At 44.3% G+C, this 22,852-nt stretch overlaps 1 protein-coding gene across 3 annotated transcripts in view; it reads right to left on the reverse strand.

Annotated features, from left to right (window-relative positions):
• Positions 1-22,852, reverse strand: part of TMEM266 (transmembrane protein 266) — a 120,887-nt gene that overhangs the window by 84,842 nt on the left and 13,193 nt on the right. The window lies entirely within an intron of this gene.

Raw genomic sequence — 22,852 nt, forward strand, 5'->3', positions numbered from 1 at the left:
ATAATATTCCATTGTGTATATATACCACATCTTCTTTATCCATTCATCTGTCGATGGACATCTTGGCTCTTTCCACAGTTTGGCTATTGTGGACATTGCTGCTATAAACATTGGGGTGCACGTACCCCTTCAGATCCCTACATTTGTATCTTTGTGGTAAATACCCAGTAGTGCAATTGCTGGATCGTATGGTAGCTCTATTTTCAACTGTTTGAGGAACCTCCATACTGTTTTCCAGAGTGGTTGCACCAGCTTGCATTCCCACCAACAGTGTAGGAGGGTTCCCCTTTCTCCGCACCCCCGCCAACATCTGTCGTTTCCTCACATGTTAATTTTAGCCATTCTGACTGGTATTCACACACACTTTTGACAGGACTGTAAATTGTGACAAATTTGCTGAAGGGTAATTTGATAATATTTATCAAAATTATTTTAACATGCACTATTGTTGACCCAGCAATTGCACTTTTAGGAGATAGATTTTAAGGAAATAAGCTATTAAATATACACGCATACATATATATATGTTTGTTGGATCACTGTTTTAATAGCACCATGCTTAACACGTAGAAAGATGCTCCAAAAATATTTGTTGATACAGGAATCAATAAAATCATAAATTGAAAGCTATATAAATGTCCATCAATAGGAGAGTGGTTAAACAAATAAGGAACTTGTATATTATGAGACTGTTATATAGCTATTGAAAAGGATGAATGTTGCCTAGAGCTGAGGGTTGGGAGGGACTGACTGCAAAGGGATATGAGGGAACTCTCTGGAATAATAGAAACATTCTACATTTTGATTTCGGTGATGGTCACAGTGTCCATTTAAAATGAGTGCTTTTTATTGTTTTTAAATTATACATTCAGCAATATAGCTGATTTTTTTTAAAAAAAATGAACTATTGAAACTAATGAAAACTATTCTCATTAACATAGAAAGTTGTCTGCAATGTAACATTAAATAAAAAGGTCATAAAATAACATATGATATGTTTTTATGATATGTATTTTATGAAAAACATAGAAAATATGTGTGTGACACAGTGTGGAATTGGACTTTCTTACAGTGCTAGAGTTGTGTGGATGCCCTAAAGTTAAGGACAAACATGGTTAAGTGCTCACATTTTCTAAAGAAAGATGCCAGACCATCTATTTGGAACTAACAGATGGTCAAGCTGATCCAGTAACTACTACGCCCCACAGCCCGTAGGAGAGAAGGCTAGAAAAACTCATGCCAGACTCTCAGGCTGGCTGGGGCAGTGGGAGACGGCCAGGTAAGGACAGAGGGCAGTGATGGAAGCAGCCTGTCCTTAGCCACCAGCTAAGCAAGGATGTGGCACCAAAGTTCTTAGTGAAAATTAAACTCAATAGTTTAAGCAGAGCATGGATTTTTAAAGGATACTGAATCCTGGGTGGGCCAGAGAGCCCAGCATAGAAACTACATGGTGGGGATCACCAACCAGACCCTGGCGCTGCTCCAGCCAAAGTATCACTGATGCTATGGCACCACACATTCTCTCCTTCTCCCTTCCAGGTCCTAGGTCCCACAGCTCCGTCTCACTTGCAGAGATAGGTCAAACAGCTGCACCCTGGCGGCAAGGGAGGCTACTACCTTGGATGGTGGACTCAATTTGGGAATTTCCCTGAATCTAGAAATGCCATTTAAATGATGCGGGATGGTCACAGGTATGGAAAGCACCCTCTGTTGTTACAGATATCCTATGGACATGTTGACCAGCCACCAAAGAAGGCTGCCTCTTTAGGCCAAAGGGTCCCAGGGGCATAGTGCCAAAGCAGGAACTAAGAGTGGCCCTAAGAAGTTAGGCAACATGGAATGGTGCATGCAACACCCTCCTACCTGGCCCTGCTAGGGGAGGGTTGTGAGTAGGCAAGACGCAGGAGGTGGGTTCCTAAGGAACTTGCAGAAGCATCCTTGGAGGAGGCAGAGTGCACAGAGGGAGTGGAGTGTGTCAGGGCAGCAGAAGAGCTGGTCCGTAGATCAGGCTGTATTGGTTAGATGAGAGACTGAAGTTTTGATTTAGATGGGATATTTCAACTTCTGAAAAATGAGCCTTTCCTAAATCCTGAGACTGATTAGAAAATCTAAGGCACCTTCAAACATTCACATCAGGTGATGGAAAAGGGGAGACAATAGAATATGTTGGATAAAGACATAAGTTGATTGCTTCCTATCAACTTCCATTCATCTAAAAGGTCTGGGTAGCTATATTCCCCATCACAGTTATACATAGGGAGGCAGAGAAGTGGTATTCCTGGGGAGAGTTCTCAAATCTCAGTGCTTTTTGTTCATGAGCATCTTTTTTTAAAAAAGGATATTTCCATTAAAAAACCTACATATGAGGGGCGCCTGGCTGGCTCAGTCATTAAGCGTCTGCCCTTGGCTCAGGTTATGATGTCAGGGTCCTGGGATAGAGCCCTGCATCATATTGCATCTGGCTCCCTGCTCAGCAGGGAGCCTGCTTCTCCCTCTCCCACTCCCCCTGCTTGTGTTCCCTCTCTTGCTGTCTCTCTGTCAAATTAAAAAAAAAAATCTAGAGGGTGCCTGGGTGGCTCAGTCATTAAGCGTCTGCCTTCGGCTCAGGTCATGATCCCAGGGTCCTGGGATCGAGCCCCACATCAGGCTCCCTGCTCCGTGGGAAGCCTGCTTCTCCATCTGCCATTCCCCCTGCCTGTGTTCCCTCTCTCACTGTGTCTCTGTCAAATAAATAAATAAAATCTTTAAAAAAAATCTAGATATGATAGAACTTGAAAACATTGTGCTACATGAAAGCCAGCCATAAAAGGCCACATATTGTATGATTCCATTTATATAAAATATCCAGAACAGATAAATCTCCAGAGGCAGAAAGCAGATTAGTGGTTGCCAGGGGCTGGAGGGACAGAAGAATGGGGAGTGACTGCTTGATGGGTACAGGGTTTCCTTTTGGCTTATGAAATGTTCTAGAACCAAACAGAAATGGCTGCACAGTAGTCTGCATGACATGAATGTACTGAATGTCAATAATGGTAAATTTCATGTTTTGTATATCTCACAATTTTAAAAACTGGGAAAATGAAAACAAAAACCAATGAATCACAACAAAAATCTAGATATAATGATTGACACGGATATATGTCCACCATAAATTAGAAAAGGTGGGTTTTAAAACTATGCCCAATATAAGAAACCCAATGTGTGAATTATATATAAAGCAATCTGAAAGGACAGATCCCATGATGGTAATAGTCATTATTTCTGGGTGGTGAGACCACTGTTAACCATTTATGTTTCTATATTGTCTAATTTTCCTTTATAATGAACTAAATATACTGTTTAAAAAATGTACACAGGGTAAAAATTGGTCAGTGCATAAGAGAGGTACAGAGAAAGGACTGTGGAAATTCAGCAGCAGAAGACATGGCTGGGTTCTTGTTATTTCCTTTAAGTAGCCTCCTGACATGTGTCCTTACCTCGACGCTTCTTTTCTCAGATACATCTTATAGCTGCCACCAGATGCCTTTTCTGGAGCATAGCTGTGATTTGCTCATTCCTTGACTCAAATACCCTCAGTGGTTCCCCACTGCCTACTGAACATAGTCGCAATTCCTTGGCCTGTGATTCAGAGCCTTCCACCATCTGGCCTCAACCTTTTAAACCATTCCTCACCCTTCTCCATGCACTGTACTCTAGCCACCTTATCCAGACACCATGTTCCTAGTGCAGACACACACACACACACACACCTCTCTGCCTCTGCTTCTAGAATTTTTTCTGCTTGGAATATGGATTCCCCTACTCCACAAGCCCCAGTCATGCCTGGCTCTCCCACACAACCTTCTCTAAACCAGTGACATTGCTTCCACTTGAGGACAGTAGAGAGGAGACGTCTCTTTCTTCTCTCCCGCCCACTTCAACTGTACCTCTCTCAGGGCATGAATTACTTTTCTACTGCCTGTTATAGTGGTTTATGCTCATGTTCTATCTACTCTAGACCATCAGCTCCTTAAAGATCAGGGTTCCTAATCAGCAAATTAAAAAAAAAAAAATCTCTCAGGCACATTTCTAATGTGCCAGATTTAGTCAGTGGCTTTTCTAAAGACAAAAATAATGCAAAGCTCTTGGGTGGCCCCATGAGTGTGCTTCCCACATTCAAAACCTATTCCTCAATAATCCATCAAACTCGAGGACAGCTCTCAGCATGTCAATGCCGTGCTGAGGCAGCTTGTGGAGATGTCATCAGCAGTGAATGCACAAGATCATTTTGGTGTCTAAGGAGAAACTTAGCTGAGCTGTTATCCAGCAAATCATCTTCCTTCAGAATTCAGTAGCACATTAAAAAATTAATAGACTTTTTTTTTTTTAGAGCAGTGTTAGACTTACAGGAAGATCAGTGGAAAGTACAGAGCATTCCCACATACCCCCGTCTCAATGGTTTCCACCATTATTAACATGTTATGTTAGTGTGGTACCTTTGTTACAAATGATGAACCAATATTGATACTTCATAAGCTCTTCAGTTTACATTAGGGTTCACTGTGTTTTACATTCTGAGGGTTTTGACAGAATCATAATGTCATGTGTCCACCATAACAGTATCCTACAGAATAGTTTCACGGCCCCCCCAACCCCCTCTGTTGCAGCCGTTCATTCCTCCCTCCATCCCCCTGAATATCTGACAACCATTGATCTTTTCACTGGGTCTATAGTTTTGCCTTTTCTAGAACGTCATATAGGTGGAATCATACAGCATGTCGCCTTTTCAAATTGGCTTCTTTCACTTAGTAATATGCATTTAAAGTTGTTCCATGTCTTTTTGTGGCTAGGCAGCTCGTATCTTTTCATTGCTGTTAAACTCCATTGTCTGGATGTACCACAGTTTGTTAATCCATTCACCTATTGGACGTCTTGGTTTCTTCCAGTTTTTGACAATTATGAATAAAACTGCTATAAGCATTTGTGTGCAGGTTTTTGTGTGGACAACCCCTCTGGATAAATACCTAGGAGTGCAACTGCTGGATCATATGGTAAGAGTATGTACCTTCAGTTTTGTGTGAAACTGCCAAACTTTTTTCCAAAGTAGCTGGACCATACCATGTTGCATTCCCATAGGCAAAGAGTGAGAATTCCTATTGCTCTACAACCTCAGCAGGGTTTGGTGCGGTCAATGTTCTGGGATTTTTCCATTCTAATAGGTATGTAGTGGTATCTCATTGTTGTTGTTGTTTAAGATTTTATTTATTTATTTTGACAGATAGAGACACAGCGAGAGAGGAAACACAAGCAGGGGGAGTGGGAGACAGAGAAGCAGGCTTCCCGCTGAGTGGGTAGCCCAATGCGGGGCTCGATCCCAGGACCCTGGGATCATGATCTGAGCCAAAGGCAGACACTTAACGACTAAGCCACCCAGGCGCCCCTCTTGTTGTTGTTTTAATTTGCAATTCCTTAATGACATATGATGTGTAGCATCTTTTCATATGCTCATTTGACATCTGTATATCCTCTTTGGTGAGCTAACTGTGCAGATATTTTGCCCACTTTTTAGCTGGGTTGTTTTCTTATTATTGAGTTTTAAGAGTGCTGTGTATAATTTGAACACAAGTCCTTTACAGATACATGTTTTACAAATATTTCCCTTCCAGTTTGTGGCTTGTCTTTTCATTACCTGTTGTTTTTTACCTTTGGGAAAATAAGCACCACAGCAGACAGACAGCCTGGGCCATCTCTGACCTCCAGCATTTATTGGGCAACTCTGTTTGACATCCAGGTCTATGGGCTTATGCTTGGCTCTCTGTCTGTGCTCCATTCACTGGCTTCAAAAGAATAACGGATTTTTAAGTCAAATAGAAAACCTTGCCACTGCCACTTCTGAAGTGTGCCAGGAGGCACACTTGAGTGCGCATTTATTCAACAAATGTTAGAGCCCTTGTAGGAATTTGGTGCTGGGCCTGGCTCCTTGCTTGCAAAGCAGCCTCACTGTCTCTGCCACATGCCCTGGGCACCACATAATGAAAGAAGCCCACAGCCTTCTCTCTCAGTCCATGGACTGAGTTCAGAACAAGGCAACATGACCCTCTGGACTCTCTGCCAATGCCACACTACACCTGTCCCGCTTCCATCCTCACCCTGCCCTTCAGGGTGACCAGCAGCCCAGCACCTCTGGTACCTGCTGAGGTCTTCTAGCACTGGTTTGGGGTCCACTGCGCCTCTGATTCCAGGAGCACCTCGTGCAAAGACCCTCCCCGTTGGCCCAGCCCCAGGTAAATGTGCTTTCCACGGCTCATGTGGCCCCTCAGGTGGGATTCAAAGGGCGACACACAGAAGAATAAGATACAGACTTGCTTCCAGCCGTCTAGTTGGAAGAGGATATTAACATAAAGTAATCTGTGATAAGTGCCAAAGAATTCTGCACACAGCAAATACAGTTGCTTAGTGTGGTTAATATTTAGGAGATTTGTATTGTGATTTTGATTGTAATCCCCACCCCCACCTTGTTTCCTCACCTATAACAAAGGCCGATAGGGATGGATTAGATCGATTCTTTTCAGAGTGTGGTCCCTGGACCAGTGCCAGCATTGGGATCACGTGAGAGCTTGTTAGAAATGCAGATTCTCATCTTGTCTCAGACCTAATGAATCAGAGATCTGTACCTTATGATTCCCAGGAGATTTCTAGGACATCACAGTTTGAAAAGCGTTGGGATGCATGATCTTTAAACTCCCTTTCAGTTCTAAGCTTCTACAATCTGTGTCAATTCTTTTGACCCTGTCAGGAGGGAGGCTGCTAGGAGTTCCCTGGGAGGATGCTGACTGGCTGGGTCCGAAGAGAGCCTGAGGGTGCCTCACCAACCAGGCTCCAGTCCCAGGCATCCAGGCAGGTGGGCAGCCACCGGCTGCCTGTCAGCGTGACCCTCCAGGAGATTCATGCTGCCCTCCTGCCAGGGAAACAGCTCAAGTTGTCACGAAGGAGCATGACCCAAGAGGGAAGAACCTAGGGGTGGTGCCCATGTGAGGTGTGAGTTCTGCCCGTTTATGCAGCTTCCCTTAGAAACCTGGCTCCCCATCACTGAGCAGGCTTGGCTGCCCTGCTCGCCTTTTGGGCTGCTAAACAGAGAGAGTGAAGGGAGAGAGGGGAGTTTGCAAGGAACATACACGGCAAGTTCCGAGACTGTAGACGCAATAGTGGGGGAGGGACAGTGTGTGCTAAAATCTCTCTCTGTAAATACAAAGAACGTTTCAGATACAGAATTCCTTTGGTTTCTTTGGCCTGATCACTTGCACAACAGAAGGACACGGAACACAAGCTATGTAGTGGGAACCAGCAGTGTAGGTTCTAGCCCTGACTTTTTTTTTTTTTTAAGATTTTACTTATTGAGAGAGAGGGAGAGAGAGAGCCCGAGCAAGAGGGGCAGAGGGAGAGGGAGAGAGTGAATCTCAAGCAGACTCCATGCTGAGTCTGGCACCTGATGCGGGGCTCCATCCCAGGACCCTGAGATCATGACCTGAGCTGAAACCAAGAGATGGACGCTTAACTGAGCCACCCAGGCACCCCCCTCGACCCCCCAACTTCTCTCTTTTGAGGGATTTGAACAAGTCTCTTTCCCTTTCTGGACCTCAATGTTCACATCTGTGAAATGAGACCAGATTTGCTCATTCAAATATCTCAGCTCCTAGGATGAGCCTGACACTGGGATAGGTGTGGGGAACACAAGTGATATTTATGGAGTTGACAGTTTGCAAACACTTTTAAAGGAACTTCCAGCTCAAATATTCTATTTTAAAGAAAGGCTTTAGACTTAGACCTAGGTTCAAATTTGAGCTTTGTAACATACTAGCTGGGCACAAGCAACCTCTTAAATCTTGGTTTTCTCATCTAGAACATGGAGGTAGCAGTTGTTCTTTCACAAGGTTGCGATGAGGATTAGACACGCTTCAGGAGGAGGACTCAGTGGGGTACCTGACACATTCACCATGTGCCCTGCATGAGCTACATCCTCTAGTGTGTGAGCCACCAGCCACACGTGGCTAGTAAAAGGTGCACTGGACATTGAAGACCTATGTACAAGGGAGCATTGTCTGTAATGTATGTACCTTGGCAGGCCTAAACACTTATTCTAGCACATCCATTCATCTCTCATCCTTTCAAACATTTCCTGAGCTCCTACCTGGTACCCAGATCCCACACTAGGTATGCGGCTGATATAGATAACAGACACCATCCCTGCCATCTCCTTGTGCAGGGCTTGGCAAACTAAGGTCTGCAGGCCAAACCCAGCCCACTGACTGTTTTGGTAAATAGAATTTTATTGGAACATAGCCATGCCTATTCTTTTATGTATTGTCTAGCTGCTTTTGTGCTACAATAGCAGACTGAATGTGACAAAGACCGTATGGTCCACAAAGCCTAGAATATTTACTACCTGGTCCTTTGCAGAAATGTTTGCTGACCCCAGCCTTTGAGCAACAAACATTTAAGCAAATAATGACAATGTGACATGACCAGAATTTGAAGAGAGGGAGGTGCCAGAGGCAATTCCCAAGCTATGCCTTGCAGGACCATGGGTTTGTTGGGAAGACAAACTGGTAGGGAAGTGGAGAGGACTCTCCAATAAGAAAAAACTACATATGTGACCACACAGAGGCAAAGCAGGGTCAATTCTAAAAGCTGGATCTGGCAATCATTAATCCCATCACTCTCCCTCTTTCCCAGATGACTACTTGATGCCTTTCCTCTTCTCACACCTCCAATGCCTCTGTTCACACCCAGCTGATGACCTCCTTCTTATGGCCCTGGGGAAACTAAGACAATCAGCAGAGAAGCTCCAGACGCTGCTACCCTGCCCCCACTGCCTGCTGAGTTTCCTTCTTATCTGCAGCCTTGCCATTGCTTCTGCCTTCCCCCCTCTCTTCCAATGAACTGTTCAAATCCTAGCCAAGGCCTACCCTACACCTAAGGACTAGATCCTATCTGCTTAATAACTCTCTCAACTGTCCCTCTTCACTCCTGCATCACTAATTTCTCCCTCTCTGCTAGATGGATCCCAAGTGCTTCAAACATGCTACATCACTCCTCCCATTCTGAAAACATTCCTTACCATCACCAGCCTCTCCAGCAGCACCCTTTTTTCCTGTTCCTTCCAAGCACATTCATTTGAAAATATGTGCACGGGTGCTGCCTCCAATTCCTTTCTTCTCATTCTCTTTTAAATCTACTATTTCACTCAAGCTTTTGCTTCTACTTCTTGAAAACTGCTCTCATTGAGCTTACCAACAGCCTCCTTAGTACACCTACTGGTCAATTCTCAGTCCTCAATCTCCCTGGCCTAACTGCAGCATCTGACCTGGTGAATCACTCCCTCCTCTTCAACACACATTCATTACTGGCATGTAGGAATCCACTCCCTCCTGGATTTGCATCCTCATCTCCCCCAATCTCAAGACATATAAGCACTGTCCAACAGAACTTCCTGCGACAACGGAAGTGTACTATGTCTGTGCTGTCCCATATGGTAGCCCTTGGCCACATCTGGCTGGTGAGCACTTGAAATGTGGCTAGATGACTCCTGGCTGGTGGCTTCTTCTTCTTCTTTCTTTTTTTTTTTTTTTTTTAAGATTTTTATTTATTTATTTAATTGACTGAGAGACACAGCGAGAGAGGGAACACAAGCAGGGAGAGTGGGAGAAGGAGAAGCAGGCTTCCCGCTGAGCAGGGAGCCCGATGCGGGGCTCGATCCCAGGACCCCGGGATCATGACCTTAGCCAAAGGCAGATGCTTAACGACTGAGCCACCCAGGCGCCCCTGGCTGATGGCTTCTCTGTTGGATAGGACAGGTCTACTTGCCGATGACTCACAAATATATCTTTATCCTCAAGTATTTCCCTTACTTCCAGACTCATGGACCCAACTGCATACCAGACCTCTCTGCCTAGACGTCTCACCTGCCCCACCACAGCCTTTCCCATCTCTGTTACTGACAGCTCCATTCTTCCAGTTGCTCAGGCCAAAAAGCCTTGGAGTCATCCTAGACTCCCCCTTCCATGCCCCACACCCAACGTGTCAGCCAATCTGTCAGTTCTACCTTCCGAGTACATGCCCAATCTTCTCACCACCTCTCCCGTCCTGGTCCCAGTGCCGGGCATCTCTCAGCTGGGTTACTGCAATAGGCAACTAACCAGTCTCCCTGCCCCTACCTTCACCTGCCTTCCACACAGCAGACACGTCACTTCCCTGCTTACTATCTCCCAGTGGTTTTCCCTCCTGGCCAGTGTGTGATGGCTTTTACGGTCCTACACTCTGCCTCCTGCTGCCTCTTGGACTTCCAGCCCTCCAGCCACACCAACTCTGTCCTTCAAACACACCAAGCACACTCCCACTTCTGGGCCTTTTCTATGCCAGGAGTGCTTTCTTCAGAGGTCGCATGGCTTGTCCCCTCCCGTTCAGGTCTTTGCTCAACTGTCACCTCATTGGCAAGGTCTTTCCTGACCATCCTCATTCAAATAGCATGCTCTGCTCACATTTCCTGTCTCTTCTATCTGCTTTATCTTTCTTCACAGTATGTCCCACCATCTGCATAATAGATATAATGATTATTTATTTACTAAGTATCTCCTCCATTAGAATGGAAGCTCCTTGAGAGCAGGGCTTTTATCCCCAGCACCCAGAATAGGTGCTCAGAAACATTTGCTGAATGAATGAATTATAAGCGGAGGAGTAGGGAAGGTGGAGAGGCTAGAGGGGCAGATGGCTCATGAAGAGACTAGTGACACACAATGCTGGGGGTCTGGACACAGTTGGAGAGTTGCTTCAAGTTACCCAATCTCTTTGTGCCTCTGTCCAGGTGGTTTCTTTATCCTCCCAATACTGCTGACCTCCTCCCATAAGCCTCCGTCTTTAGGCAGCAGGAGGAAGGCATATCCCTACTTCCAGTTGAGGAAGCCAGATCTTTTTTTTTTTTTTTAAGTCTTCCTCCCTCCCTTCCTTCCTGTAGTCTGTATACCCCACGTGGGGCTTGAACTCAACAAGCCCAAGATCAAGAGTCGCACGCTCCTCCGAATGAACCACCTGGGCACCCTGGAAGCTGGATTTTTACTGTGTGAGTAGCTGGGGTGGTTCCCAAGTCTGTCATCCAACAGAAGGCATTATCTGAAGTGTAGTGATCTGCTCTTGACCCCCACTCCTTCGTTCACCTGGAGTGGGCAGCTGGCTAGGGATGGGGAGGTTACCTGCTTTCAGGGTGCCCTCCCTCTGCTCTGGCTGTCTGTAGGTGAGTGGAGTCTGAGGGTAATAAACGGGTAAGGAGAGGATTATTTCCTCTATGTGAGTCTGATGCTGGAGTCCCCAAAGGTGCAGGATCTGCCTTCTCAGGATACTAATGAGACACTTTGCAGTTGTGGTGTTGGGGCATTTTCATTCTGGAAGAGCCGCTGGACATCATCCTGGGACTGGTCTAACCATCTCACTTCTTAAGTAAAGAAAACGACGCTCAGAGAGGGGTGTTGGCCTACCCAAAGTCACTTACGGAGTTTGTGCCTGAGCCAGGACTGGAATCTGGGTCGGTCTCCTCCATCTCTTCACAACATGGTGCTGCTTGGATTAACAGTGTCCTCTGGGTCCATTTCTCTTGGCCCCTTCTTCAGACAAGGCTCAGTGGTTTCAACAAAATGCAGATTCCGGAGTCTAGGAGCGGCTGCACTGTCACAGCCTGGGTAAGGAGCTTCCTCTTTTGGGCCTTAACCTCTGTGGCTGTATTTAAGGGTCTGACCCTGACCCTTACACAGATGATGGAAATTAGAGAATGAATTGTAGTTGTCATGGCAACTCTGAAGGGCTTTTGCACCAGGTACTTCAGCTGCTTGGTGTCCCTCAGTGAGATGGTTTGCTAAACCTCAGCAATGACCAGCCATGTTATCCTGGGGGAAAGTCACCAACTGATGCACCTATCCACCCACTCATTATTCCCTGACACCCAAAAAGAATTTGTGCCAGCTTGCATCATGACATCCAACGTGTGGCCACCAAAGGAAAAATAAAAGCTCAAAACCATGCTCAGATAAAAACATAAAAAGATTATAGGGAAAAAAACCCAAGCTAAGCATTGAACATGTATTGTTTTGGTTAAAAAAAACCCAAAAAAATCAAAAACCAAAAAACAAAAAACAAACAACTGGGTGGCTCAGTTGTTGGGCGTCTGCCTTCAGCTCAGGTCGCGATCCCAGGGTCCTGGGATCGAGTCCCACATCGGGCTCCCTGCTCCATGGGAAGCCTGCTTCTCCCTCTCCCACTCCCCCTGCTTGTGTTCCCTCTCTCGCTGTGTCTCTGTCAAATGAATAAATAAAATCTTAAAAAAAAAAAAAGAATCTAAGCTGATACCGTTATTACAATTTAGTTGTGGGCTTTCAAGTCCTTTCTACTCGCTGGCCTCAGTTTCCTCATCTGTAAAATGATGGGATTGAACTTAAAGATCTAAAATCTATGTCAGTGTTGTTATTCTGTGATTCTTTCTTTCTAGAGGGCCGGAACAGAGTGTCCACTCTACACCTCTCTCTCTTCCCACCCCATGTCCCTGGTGGCAAACAATGACTGACACATGGACATACTTAGGCTACGTTTTCCAAGTTCCCTGACATGAAGAGAATGGGCATAGTCTGGCATCAGCAGAAGCCACTCATCCAGTTTATTCAACATTTACTGAGCACATACCATAGACAGGGCATGGCGCCAAGGCTATGGAGATAAGCCAGAGAAATCTGACAAAGATGCTGTCATCAAGACATTTTCAAAGGCAACTGTAGTAAAGTCAGCAGTAGCAGGTTCTAAAGAGGGCAGAGACAAAGCCCTGTGGGAGCTCAGAGGATGGAGAGGCCATGTTTTACTAAAGGAATTTGGGATGCTTTTGGAGGAAACTCTTTCATATGGCCTTGAAGTAGGGGTAGGATTTTTAAATGATGAAAGCAACCCATGCACATAGTAAAAACAATTCAAATGGTTCAAAAGTATATAAAATGACAGAAAGTAAAGGTTTTCCCCTCAGCCCCCCACCCCTAGCCTTAACCTACAGAGGCAACTACCCCAGGTTACTTTAAAAAATATTCTTCAACATCTTGTCTGCTGCATCAACTTGGGTTAGTATATCCTGTCGCTTCAGTGTGTGTGATGAGGTCATTGGCGCCCGGACTGCCCCTCCTGAGGAGACAGAACAGTGCAAGGCAGAGGTAGGTCCTGGAGCCAGACAACAGGGGTACCAATCTCAATGCTTCCAGTTTCTAGCTGCATGACTTTGGGCAGCTTACTCCACCTCTCTGAACTTCAGTTTCCTTATCTGGAAAATGGATATTAAAATAACATCTAACTCGTAGCATTGGTATGAATTCAATAACCTACAAAAGCCTTAGGATAGTGACTGGGACATGATAGGGATTCAATAAACATTAGCTTTCATATTGCTCCTATCTTTCTCAACAAGCAAACTTTGAATGGCTATACCAATACTTTTTTTACATGTCACAGTTTAAATAACTTAGATTCTGTTCTGAAGCTATATAAAGTTTTGGATGCTTTGCAAATTGCTCATAAATTGAATTTAAAACTTCAAGACCAATAAGCAGCATTTATGTTTATGCTTATAGTCACTGCAGAATCAGGTAGTATGAATAAATCATCACAGAAAGGGATATAATACTATTTCATTGAATCCATATTGTTGGATGGAAATGTTCAAGTATGTGGGTTTCTTTTTTCTTTTTAATACTCCATCAAATTGCTCAAAATCATGCCATATTTCAATGTGTTTCATATTTGGTCCAGACTTCTTCCACAGGTTTTTCTTTATCTTTCTGAAGTTTCTCATTGCCTTTTTTCTTACAGAAAGTAGAAATATATGTTTTCTTTGTGATAAGGTTGCCCAGATCCCTAATTTTCCTGTTAAACACACATCACTTTGGGATGTGTCAATTTGGGACACATCACTCTATGGACCTACTGCATGACTGTCGTCCTGCCTTGGCTACATTTTTTTCTCTCACATCCCATGTCTTCTTCTTTGTTGGATCCCTTTTATCTTTGCTGGAGTACATTCTCAAGTAATTTTCCTCAGTAAAACTGTGGAAAGGAAACTTTCTGAGTCTTTACTTGTCTGAATGTGACATTATTTTACATTATACTTTCTCTAAATTTTCTCCTCCTACTTCAACACAGTGGCTTCCATCTCTGGCCTCCAACAGAGCAGTTTCGTTGTTAGCCAGTGATCAACTAATTACCCAAAGCAGTGGACAATTTTTAACCCTACACCTTTCTGTAGAATTTGATATTGTTGATGACCCTCCGATTCTTAAAATTCTCTGTTCTCTTGCTTTTGGGGACACTATGTATTCTTTGTTTTTTTCCTCTTTCTCTTTTTATTTCCTTTGAGGTTTTTTCCTCCTCTTCATAACCCTTTAAAACTGGTATTTTTTTGATGTCCCATCTCTGCCCACTGATGGTCTTTCTCTGTACGGGCTTTCTGAAATAGCTCATCTAACACTAGGGCTTCAGCCACCATCTGTGTGTTGAAACAGAGCTCTAACTAAATGTTGCATAAGAATTTCAAAATTAGTATGTCCAAATCTTAATTCATTATCTTACCTCGTCCAAAGGCTGTTTCCTCTCTTGTAGTTTTAATTTTGGTTCATGGAGTCACCATCCACCCAAATCTCCTTATTTAAGAACTGTGGAGTCATCCTCAACCTTCCCCTCTTTCTCATCTCCCAACCAGGTACCAAGTCTTCCCGAGTCCATAGCAGCAATGTCTCTGGGATTTCATCGTCATCTCTGTTCTTACTGCTACCTTGATTCAAATCCTCACTATCTCTCACTTGGATTATGGAAACGGCCTCCTAACTGGACTCTCTGCCCACACCCTCTCCCCCATCTCTTTACCCTTCATTCAGCTAGTTACCTTCCAAAAGTTTTTTCTTTTGTTATCATGCCTTTCCCTATTTAAGACCCCATCTGTCTCTCTCCTGTATATAGAACAACACTTAAAATCCTTAGGGTCACACACACCACCTTGCAATTTACCTCTCACCTCTCTACACTGATTTACATTTTCAACCCCTCTCACCCCTCAACCCCATATTTTCTACACTTCAGCCACAGAAATTTCTGAGGATCCCGTCCCTCTCGTGCACTGTTCCCTTCACAGCTTTCCTGCTGTTTTGTTCCTAAGTTCTTCAAGCCCAGTTGTTCCCTCTACATTCCCAGAGGACCCTGCTAATAACTTAAAATACTGTTGATATCTTTTTTTTAAGATTTTTATTTATTTATTCATGAGACACACAGAGAGAGAGAGAGAGAGAGAGAGAGAGGCAGAGGGAGAAGCAGCCTCCCAAGGAGCCGGGAGCCCAATGCGGGACTCGATCCCAGGACCCTGGGATCATGACCTGAGCCAAAGGCAGATGCTTAACCATCTGAGCCACCCAGGCGCCCTACTGTTGATATCTGTTTCCACCTTCCTTTCTAGCTCTGCCGTCCAGTTCTGGGACACCAGGGCTACGCTTTACTCGCTGGTATTGTCAGCACCTGGCACAAGTCTAACCACTAGAAGATGCTGCAACTCAATGTTGAGGGAAGAAAACAAGACAAACTCTTGGGGAATGATCACATTTAGGAGTAGGAAGAGGAGCCATGGTGAGGGTCATGTGAGGGTAACAACCCTGCAGAGCATTAAAGGACTAGGGGAGAGAATTCCAAGGACGAGGAAATGGTCAGCAATGTCAAATGCTACAGGGAGGCTGAAGATGAGGCTGGGGAACAGGTCACAGATCTGAGGATGTGGTGGTGTCTGGCTGCCTTCAGGAAAAACATTCCAGTAGCATGAGAAAGGAGTAGAGATTCGAAGGGCTCAGGAGAGAGGGAGTGGTGAGGGAGCAGTTCTTTCCTGACCTGACTACTACAGCATTTGACATCCACCCTTCCTTTATTAAATCACTTTCCCCTTTTTTGGCCTCTATGATGCAACATTTTAACATCACCTCAGATTCCTTCAAGGGCTCCTTGTTCTCTATCACCCTCTAAATGTCAAGGATTCAGGGGTTCTGTTTTTAGCTCTTGTCTCTGCTTACTGGATAAACTCTCCTATTCATGACAATTTCAATGATGCCTACCTCTAGGCAAACCCATATCCTTATCTCCAACCTGAGTCTCCCCAGGCTTCAGGCCCATATTCATTCATTTATTTATTTTTATTTTTAAAAGATTTTATTTATTTACTTATTTATTTATTTGAGGGGGGGAAAGAGAGAGAGTGTGTGCAAGTGGGGGTAGGGGCAGAGGGAGAGGGACAGAACCCCAAGCAGACTTGGCCTGAGTGCGGAGCCTGATGCGGGGCTCCATCCCATGACCGTGACATCATGACCTAAGCTGGAACCAAGAGTCGGACGCTCAACTGACTAAGCCACCCAGGTGCCCCCAGATCCATATTTAGTTCTGCCCAGTGGACCTGTAGATGCCCCAGAGGTACAACAACCTCACATTTCTGAAACTCAGCTCCTCTCCTCTAACTAAAACTCTCCCCCAACACCTGCTTCTCAGTTTCCACTGATTATAGCTCTACTACCAAAGAATCTAATACCCACTACCACTGCTTAAATCCTGGCCCTAAAATTTCTCAGCTGCATTAATACAATCTCCCCAAGTCAAGTCTCAATTCCTTCTTCCAGCATTTTCCACCCTGCTTCCAAAGACATCTTTTTTCCCTAACGTGTAAAAAAAAATTGACGCATAATTACACACAGTAAAACATACATTAAAAGTGTACAGCTTGGGGCACCTGGGTGGCTCAGTCGTTAAGTGTCTGCCTTCGGCTCAGATCATGATCCCAGGGTCCTGGGATCGAGCCCCACATCGGGCTCCCTGCTCAGCGGGAAGTCTGCTTCTCCCTCTTCCACTCCCCCTGCTTGTGTTCCCTCTCTTGCTGTATCTCTCTCTGTCAAATAAATAAATAAAATCTTTAAAAAAAAAAGTGTACAGCTTGATGGATTTGAACAGAACTATCATCCCAACTGAGATACAGAATATTTCCATTGCCCCAGAAAGTTCCCTGATGACTCTTTGCAGTTGAACCCCTGACACCCAGAGGCAAATACTGTCCTAATTTCTAGTACCAGAGATTGGTTCTGCCTGTTCTTAAACTCTATGTAAATGGAATCACATGGCATCGATTATTTTGTGTCTGGATTCTTTAGTTCAACATAATGTCTATGAGATTCATCTAGGTTGTTGCATTTACCAGTAGTTTGCTCTTTTATATTGCTGAGTAGTGTCCAGTTGCACAGATATACCACAGTTTATTTTTCCATTCACCTATTGATGAAAAATTGAGTTGTTTCCAGTTTGGGGTCTTATGAAAAAGTTGCCATGAGCATTTTTGTAGAAGTCATTTTTGAATACATATTTTTAATTTTAGGTAAATATCTAGGAGTAGAATTGCCAGTTTGTAGGGTAGGTGTATGCTGAACTTTGTAAGAAGCTGCCAAACAGCTTTCCAACGTGGTTATACCATTTTATAATTCCACCAGTTATGTCTGAGAGTTCCAGTTGTCAAAAGAAGTTTTTTTAAAAATGCAAATCTGTCATACTATTTTCCTACTTTAAACTCACCTCTGGCTTTTCCCACACAGGTTCAAATTCCACACAACATAGGCAAGGCCCTCCATTTTCTGTCCTATTGTCGGGCCTCACGTGTCTTGCTATGTCTCCACATGCTCACTTCTCTCCAGTCTACCAAACTCAGTTCCCTCAACTCATGATGTTCTTTCACAGTTTTGCATAAGCCTCCCCTCTGCCACAAGGCCATTTTCTTCCTCATTTGCATATCTAATGCTTACTCATTTTTTCAGAGGTGTTTGCTGATTACTTCACATCTGTACCCCCACCCCTGTGAGCTAATTGCTGCTATTCCCTGCTCCCCTGACGTACAGGGTTTAACTCCATTATAATACTCTGCTTGAAGTACTAGAATACATTATTTCCTTCTCTCTACCTGACCAGTTCCTGGAAGACACTCTCCTGTTCCTCCTACGACTGAACGATGGCCTACCTCCAGACAGACACTATGCTAGGAGCTGTGCATCGAATGAGTAGTAAAAACAGTCATGGTCCAGGCTCCCACGGAGCTTAGGGTAGAGTGGAAAAGACAGTGAAGTAATTATACTCATAAATGCAAAATTAGAAACTGAGTTAAGTGTTCTAAACAAAAGGAATGATGAGTCTATAAGAATGTAAAAGATGAACCTGTCGTAAATGGGGTGGAGGAGGGGGCATGAAAGGAAAGTTTCCCTGAGGAAATAATGTTTGAACTAGGATCAAAAGGAAGCACAGGAATTAAGTAGGTGAAGTGTGTTCCCTCCTTGTGGTGGGAGAGAACTTGGGTCTGTTCAAAAAAACCTGAAACTAAGCGGGTAAGGACAGAACAGGGACTGATGGCCCCACATGAGGGCAGAGAGCTCGGAAAGCCCAGAGCACAAGTTGCTGACGACTTGGTCCCTATCTTGCTTGAGACCAGGGGGCAGGAGAACTGGTAGTAGTATCCTTTGCTGACAGCCCTGATGGCTGCCCATCGTCTGTCATTGTACCCAGCACATGGTCATGCATAATAGACATTTATGAATAAATTTTAGAAGTGTTCAAGAAGTTGACAGCTAAAGGAAACAGACTATGTTATCCTGAGTGGGCTGCAGCATTGAAGGAAGAGTTTTTAAGAAAAGGCACAACGTAAAATTTGTTGAGAGACTACAGCTAACAGAGATCAAGAGATGAAGTACGTAAAAGAGTTGGGAAGGGATGCAATCACAAATACAAAGATTATTAGTTTTGAAAAAGAAGAACAATTCTTCCTTTGAGGTGAGAGAAAGGGCAGGAAAATGGGGACAAATCTAGAGAAAAAACACTTTTGGGAGAGACATTATTATAGTCACGTGGCACCGGGGACATGTTCTTGAATCCATGTGATGCTGTCAGCCCCTTTTTCTCAGCTGTGCCATGGATCCTGCTCATGACCACAGTCAGCTGATCTATGGAGTGGTGACCGTACAACTGATTAGGTGCTAGAAGTGTTCACCTACATTCCCCATCCCAATAATTTTTCATAATAACTCTGCAAAGTATAGAGTTTTAGGCCCAATTCACAGATATTTATGGAACTTATGTTCAGAGAGGTTAAGAAGCTTGCCTCAGTCTATACTGTCAGTGAGTGGCTGACCTAGAATTGGAATCCAACTCCATCTAACTCCACCACAAGAAGCCACAGCACATTGGGAGCCTGGTAACTCTATTCCCTTTTCACTGGTTTCAGATGTTTTGCTCCAATATGGCTGGAACATCATCTTTAGTGAGCCTAGGCACGGTGCAAGGTGGTAGAGGCAGTTAATTTGTATAATGTGACTCCCAGGGTCTCAAAAGAATGAATGAGGAATAAAAAGGAAATTTGGGAACCTGGAATGTAATATTCTGACATAAAACACATTATCCTCTTATTGAGAAGGATCAGAAAGAAACCAATACTGGAGCGCATCACAGGCTAACCCAACTAAAGATGGGACAATGACTTGTCCATAGTCAATGGTATGGCCAAAAAATACTATGGAGGTGTGTCTTCCTGTGACCTTTTGAGCTTAGTACACAAATGCTATCATAACTTGAGTGGTAAGTAGAGTGATTATGGGTGGGGCAGCACTAAAAGAAAAACCTATCCCATGGAAAGCTACAAAGCTGTGAGGGTCCTGGGCCAGGAGACAGGTGGCCACACCAGCAGAGAACAGTAGGTGATGTGGGAACCAGCCCCATCTGTAGAGAATAGTACTGCTGGAGTGATCGCAATTAGAGCAGGGCAGGAGAGCCCAGTTTGGAATGGTGCTCTTAGGGATCTTAACGGGAGACATGATTGTGTATCACTACTGCCACCAGATAGGGTGGCCTCTTGGTCATTACCAAGTTTCTTTACGATATCTTACAGTCTGCACTTACAAATTGGGGCCTACTTAGTCTGTTGCTGTAGTTGACTCATATTTATTTAGCATAACCTAAGACTCAGTCAAGCCTTGGCATCTTTTCCAGCTTTAGGAGCTGTAGTGGGTTGAACAGTGTCTGCTCCCCACCCCCAAATTTATGTCTACTCAGGATGCGGCTTTATTTAGAAGTAGTTTGTAAAATAAGTTAAGATGAGATCCTACTAGATTAGGGTAAGCCCTTGGTCCAATGACAGGTGTCCTGATAAGAGACAGAAGAGAAGTCACAGAGGAAAAGGCTGTGTGAAGATAAAGGCAGAGACAGCCACAAGCCAAGGAACACCTGGGGCCACCAGAAGAGGCAAGGAGAGATTCTCCCCCGGAAGCTTTGGGGGGAGTGTGGCTCTGCCAACACCTAGATCTTAGGCTTGTGGCCTCCGGAACTGTGAGAAAATAAATTTCTGTTCTTTTAAGCCACCAGCTTTGTGGTACTTTGTTACAGCAGCCCTAGGAAACTAACACAGGAGCTGAGGTTGTTCTTCCTAAAGGGACAACGTTGAAGGGCTCTCCAGCCCCTAGCAGCCCCTTAGGGTACCTCCATACATATTATAAGTGCCAAGAAAAAATGTCTCCTAGACTTTGAACTGTGGGAGAAGCATGATGTCTCCTGAGGTAGCATGGAGGGCTCAATGATAACAGCAGATAGAATCTGGAAGACCCAAAGGCTGCACATCAAAAGGTCTTATTGTATGGCTTTAGCTTGGCAAATTTACTAAGTGTCAGGATGTGGCCTCTAGTTTTGTCGATCTCAAGGCTGAGTTAGCCTAAGCATGATTAGCTAAATTATGCTAATCAAACTCACAAGAAATAAAAATTAGGTCGCAAATGTATTCATCTGCATGTGTGTGAGAAAAAGAGAAAGCTTCTCTTGCAGTAGCCAAAATACTCAGGTTCACAACCAGGGCCAAGTCAGCACACCTGGAAGCTGATCAGTGCCTGTAAGCTGCTTGGAATCAAAGCAAGGAGGCACAGTACCACCCAGCAAGCAAAGAGGAGGGAATGCCATCCAAGCGATGAAGAAGCCTAGTAACCCTCCCCATACCACAGCAAGGTATTTGTCTCCGGCACCACAAAATTCAGGCCTGAAAGTCTGCGGCATTCACTACAAGTTTCTAGGACTCTGGCTTCTGTTATGTTCTGGGGCCAACTGCCCCAGTTCTACCCACATAGCTTTCCTCTAAATAAAGTGTTAAATAATTAAGTCTAAACTTGCTACATTATACTTATGTTCTGAACTGGCCTCCCTAAGTCCACAAACCAGGTCACCTTGACTAATGTACTGGGCTCTTCCAAATTCACGTTTACAATTTGCTTATTCCCCTAATAACTAATACCACCTGTATGAATTTCCTCTGGCTGCTATAATAAATTACCACAAACTTGGTGGCTTAAAAGAACAGAAATTCATCCTCACAGTTCTGGAGGCCAAAGGTCCAAAATCAGTGTGTCAGTACAGCTGTGCTTCTCTCTGGAGGAGAATCCATTCCTTGCTTCTTCCAGCTTCTGGTCACTCCAGGTGTTCCTTGGCTTGAATCCACAATACTCTCATCTGTCTTTGTGGTCACACTGTCATGTCCTCCTCTGCTCTGTGTCTAATCTCTCTCTGCCTCTCTGGGGACACTTGTGATAGTATTTTTTCCAACCACCGATAGATAATCCAGAATGATCTCATTTCAAAATCCTTCACTTAACCACATCTGTAAAGGCCCTTTTTCCACATAAGGCAACACCCACAGGTTCCCAGGATTTGAGGTGGATACCTTTTGGCATTGTAGGGCCTACCACACTGCCATGTGTGGATTTTGAAGACTGGGACCTATGTGTCTTGATTTATCTTCAGTATCTCATACACGAACGGACTGAACAGGTAAAGTAAAGCAATCTTATCTCCAAATTCTAAGGCACCTCACTACCACTAAATACTACCAACATCCCTCTAAAAGGGAACCCAGAACCTTTATACCAAAGGCTTCTCAAGCACAGGTCAAAATGATAGGGTTTCATGTGTACATGGTTCAATGTGAATTATTTCTGACAGTGAATCCATCCCTTCAGGCCAATCTTTCTGTATAAATATAATCACAATCAGCATCATCTTTGACTATGATATCAAATATCTTATGTGATTATCTTTTGCCCTACCTGTTCAAATCCTTTCTACCCTTTCAGGCCCAGCTAATGACCCACCTTCCTGGGAACCCCCCATGATACTTTCTTACCCTCACATCTCATGATCCTGTCTTCCTTTTTGTGAGTTCTTCCTGCCCACCCAGAGGAATCATTTCTGCCTGGGACTTGGTAAACTCTTCCTGAGTGGGATTTTCTTTCTCAAATAACATTCAATGATGGATGTGAGGGCGATCTGGCTGCGACATCTGTCACCCCATCAATCGTCAGGGTTGATGCAGCTCATCTGGCTGGCTAGGCGGTTGTCCCCTTCCTCCCTCACCGCTCCATGTGCATCCCTCCCAAAGCTGCGTGCTCGGTCAAAGAGGACGACCTTCCCCAATAGAGGAAGACTGTTCTTCGGTCAAGGGTATAGGAGTAGCTGCACTGCCCTGCTAGAACCTCCAAACAAGCTCTCAAATAACACTCAATGAATACAATACAGTATATTGTTGGAATTTTGTTAAATAATTGTTGGTTGATGAATGTAAGGGGAACTCTTAATTGTTAGAGTGCAGATTAGAGTCCATAACAAACTAAGACTGTTCTGTATGCTGAGCCAGAAAAAAAAACAACAAAAAACCACAAAAAAAACACTGGTTTTCTTGGAGGGCCCAAGAGAAGAGGGGATATGTTTTGGGTCA

Source organism: Zalophus californianus, chromosome 6, assembly GCF_009762305.2.
Source record: "Zalophus californianus isolate mZalCal1 chromosome 6, mZalCal1.pri.v2, whole genome shotgun sequence".
NCBI lineage: Eukaryota > Metazoa > Chordata > Mammalia > Carnivora > Otariidae > Zalophus > Zalophus californianus.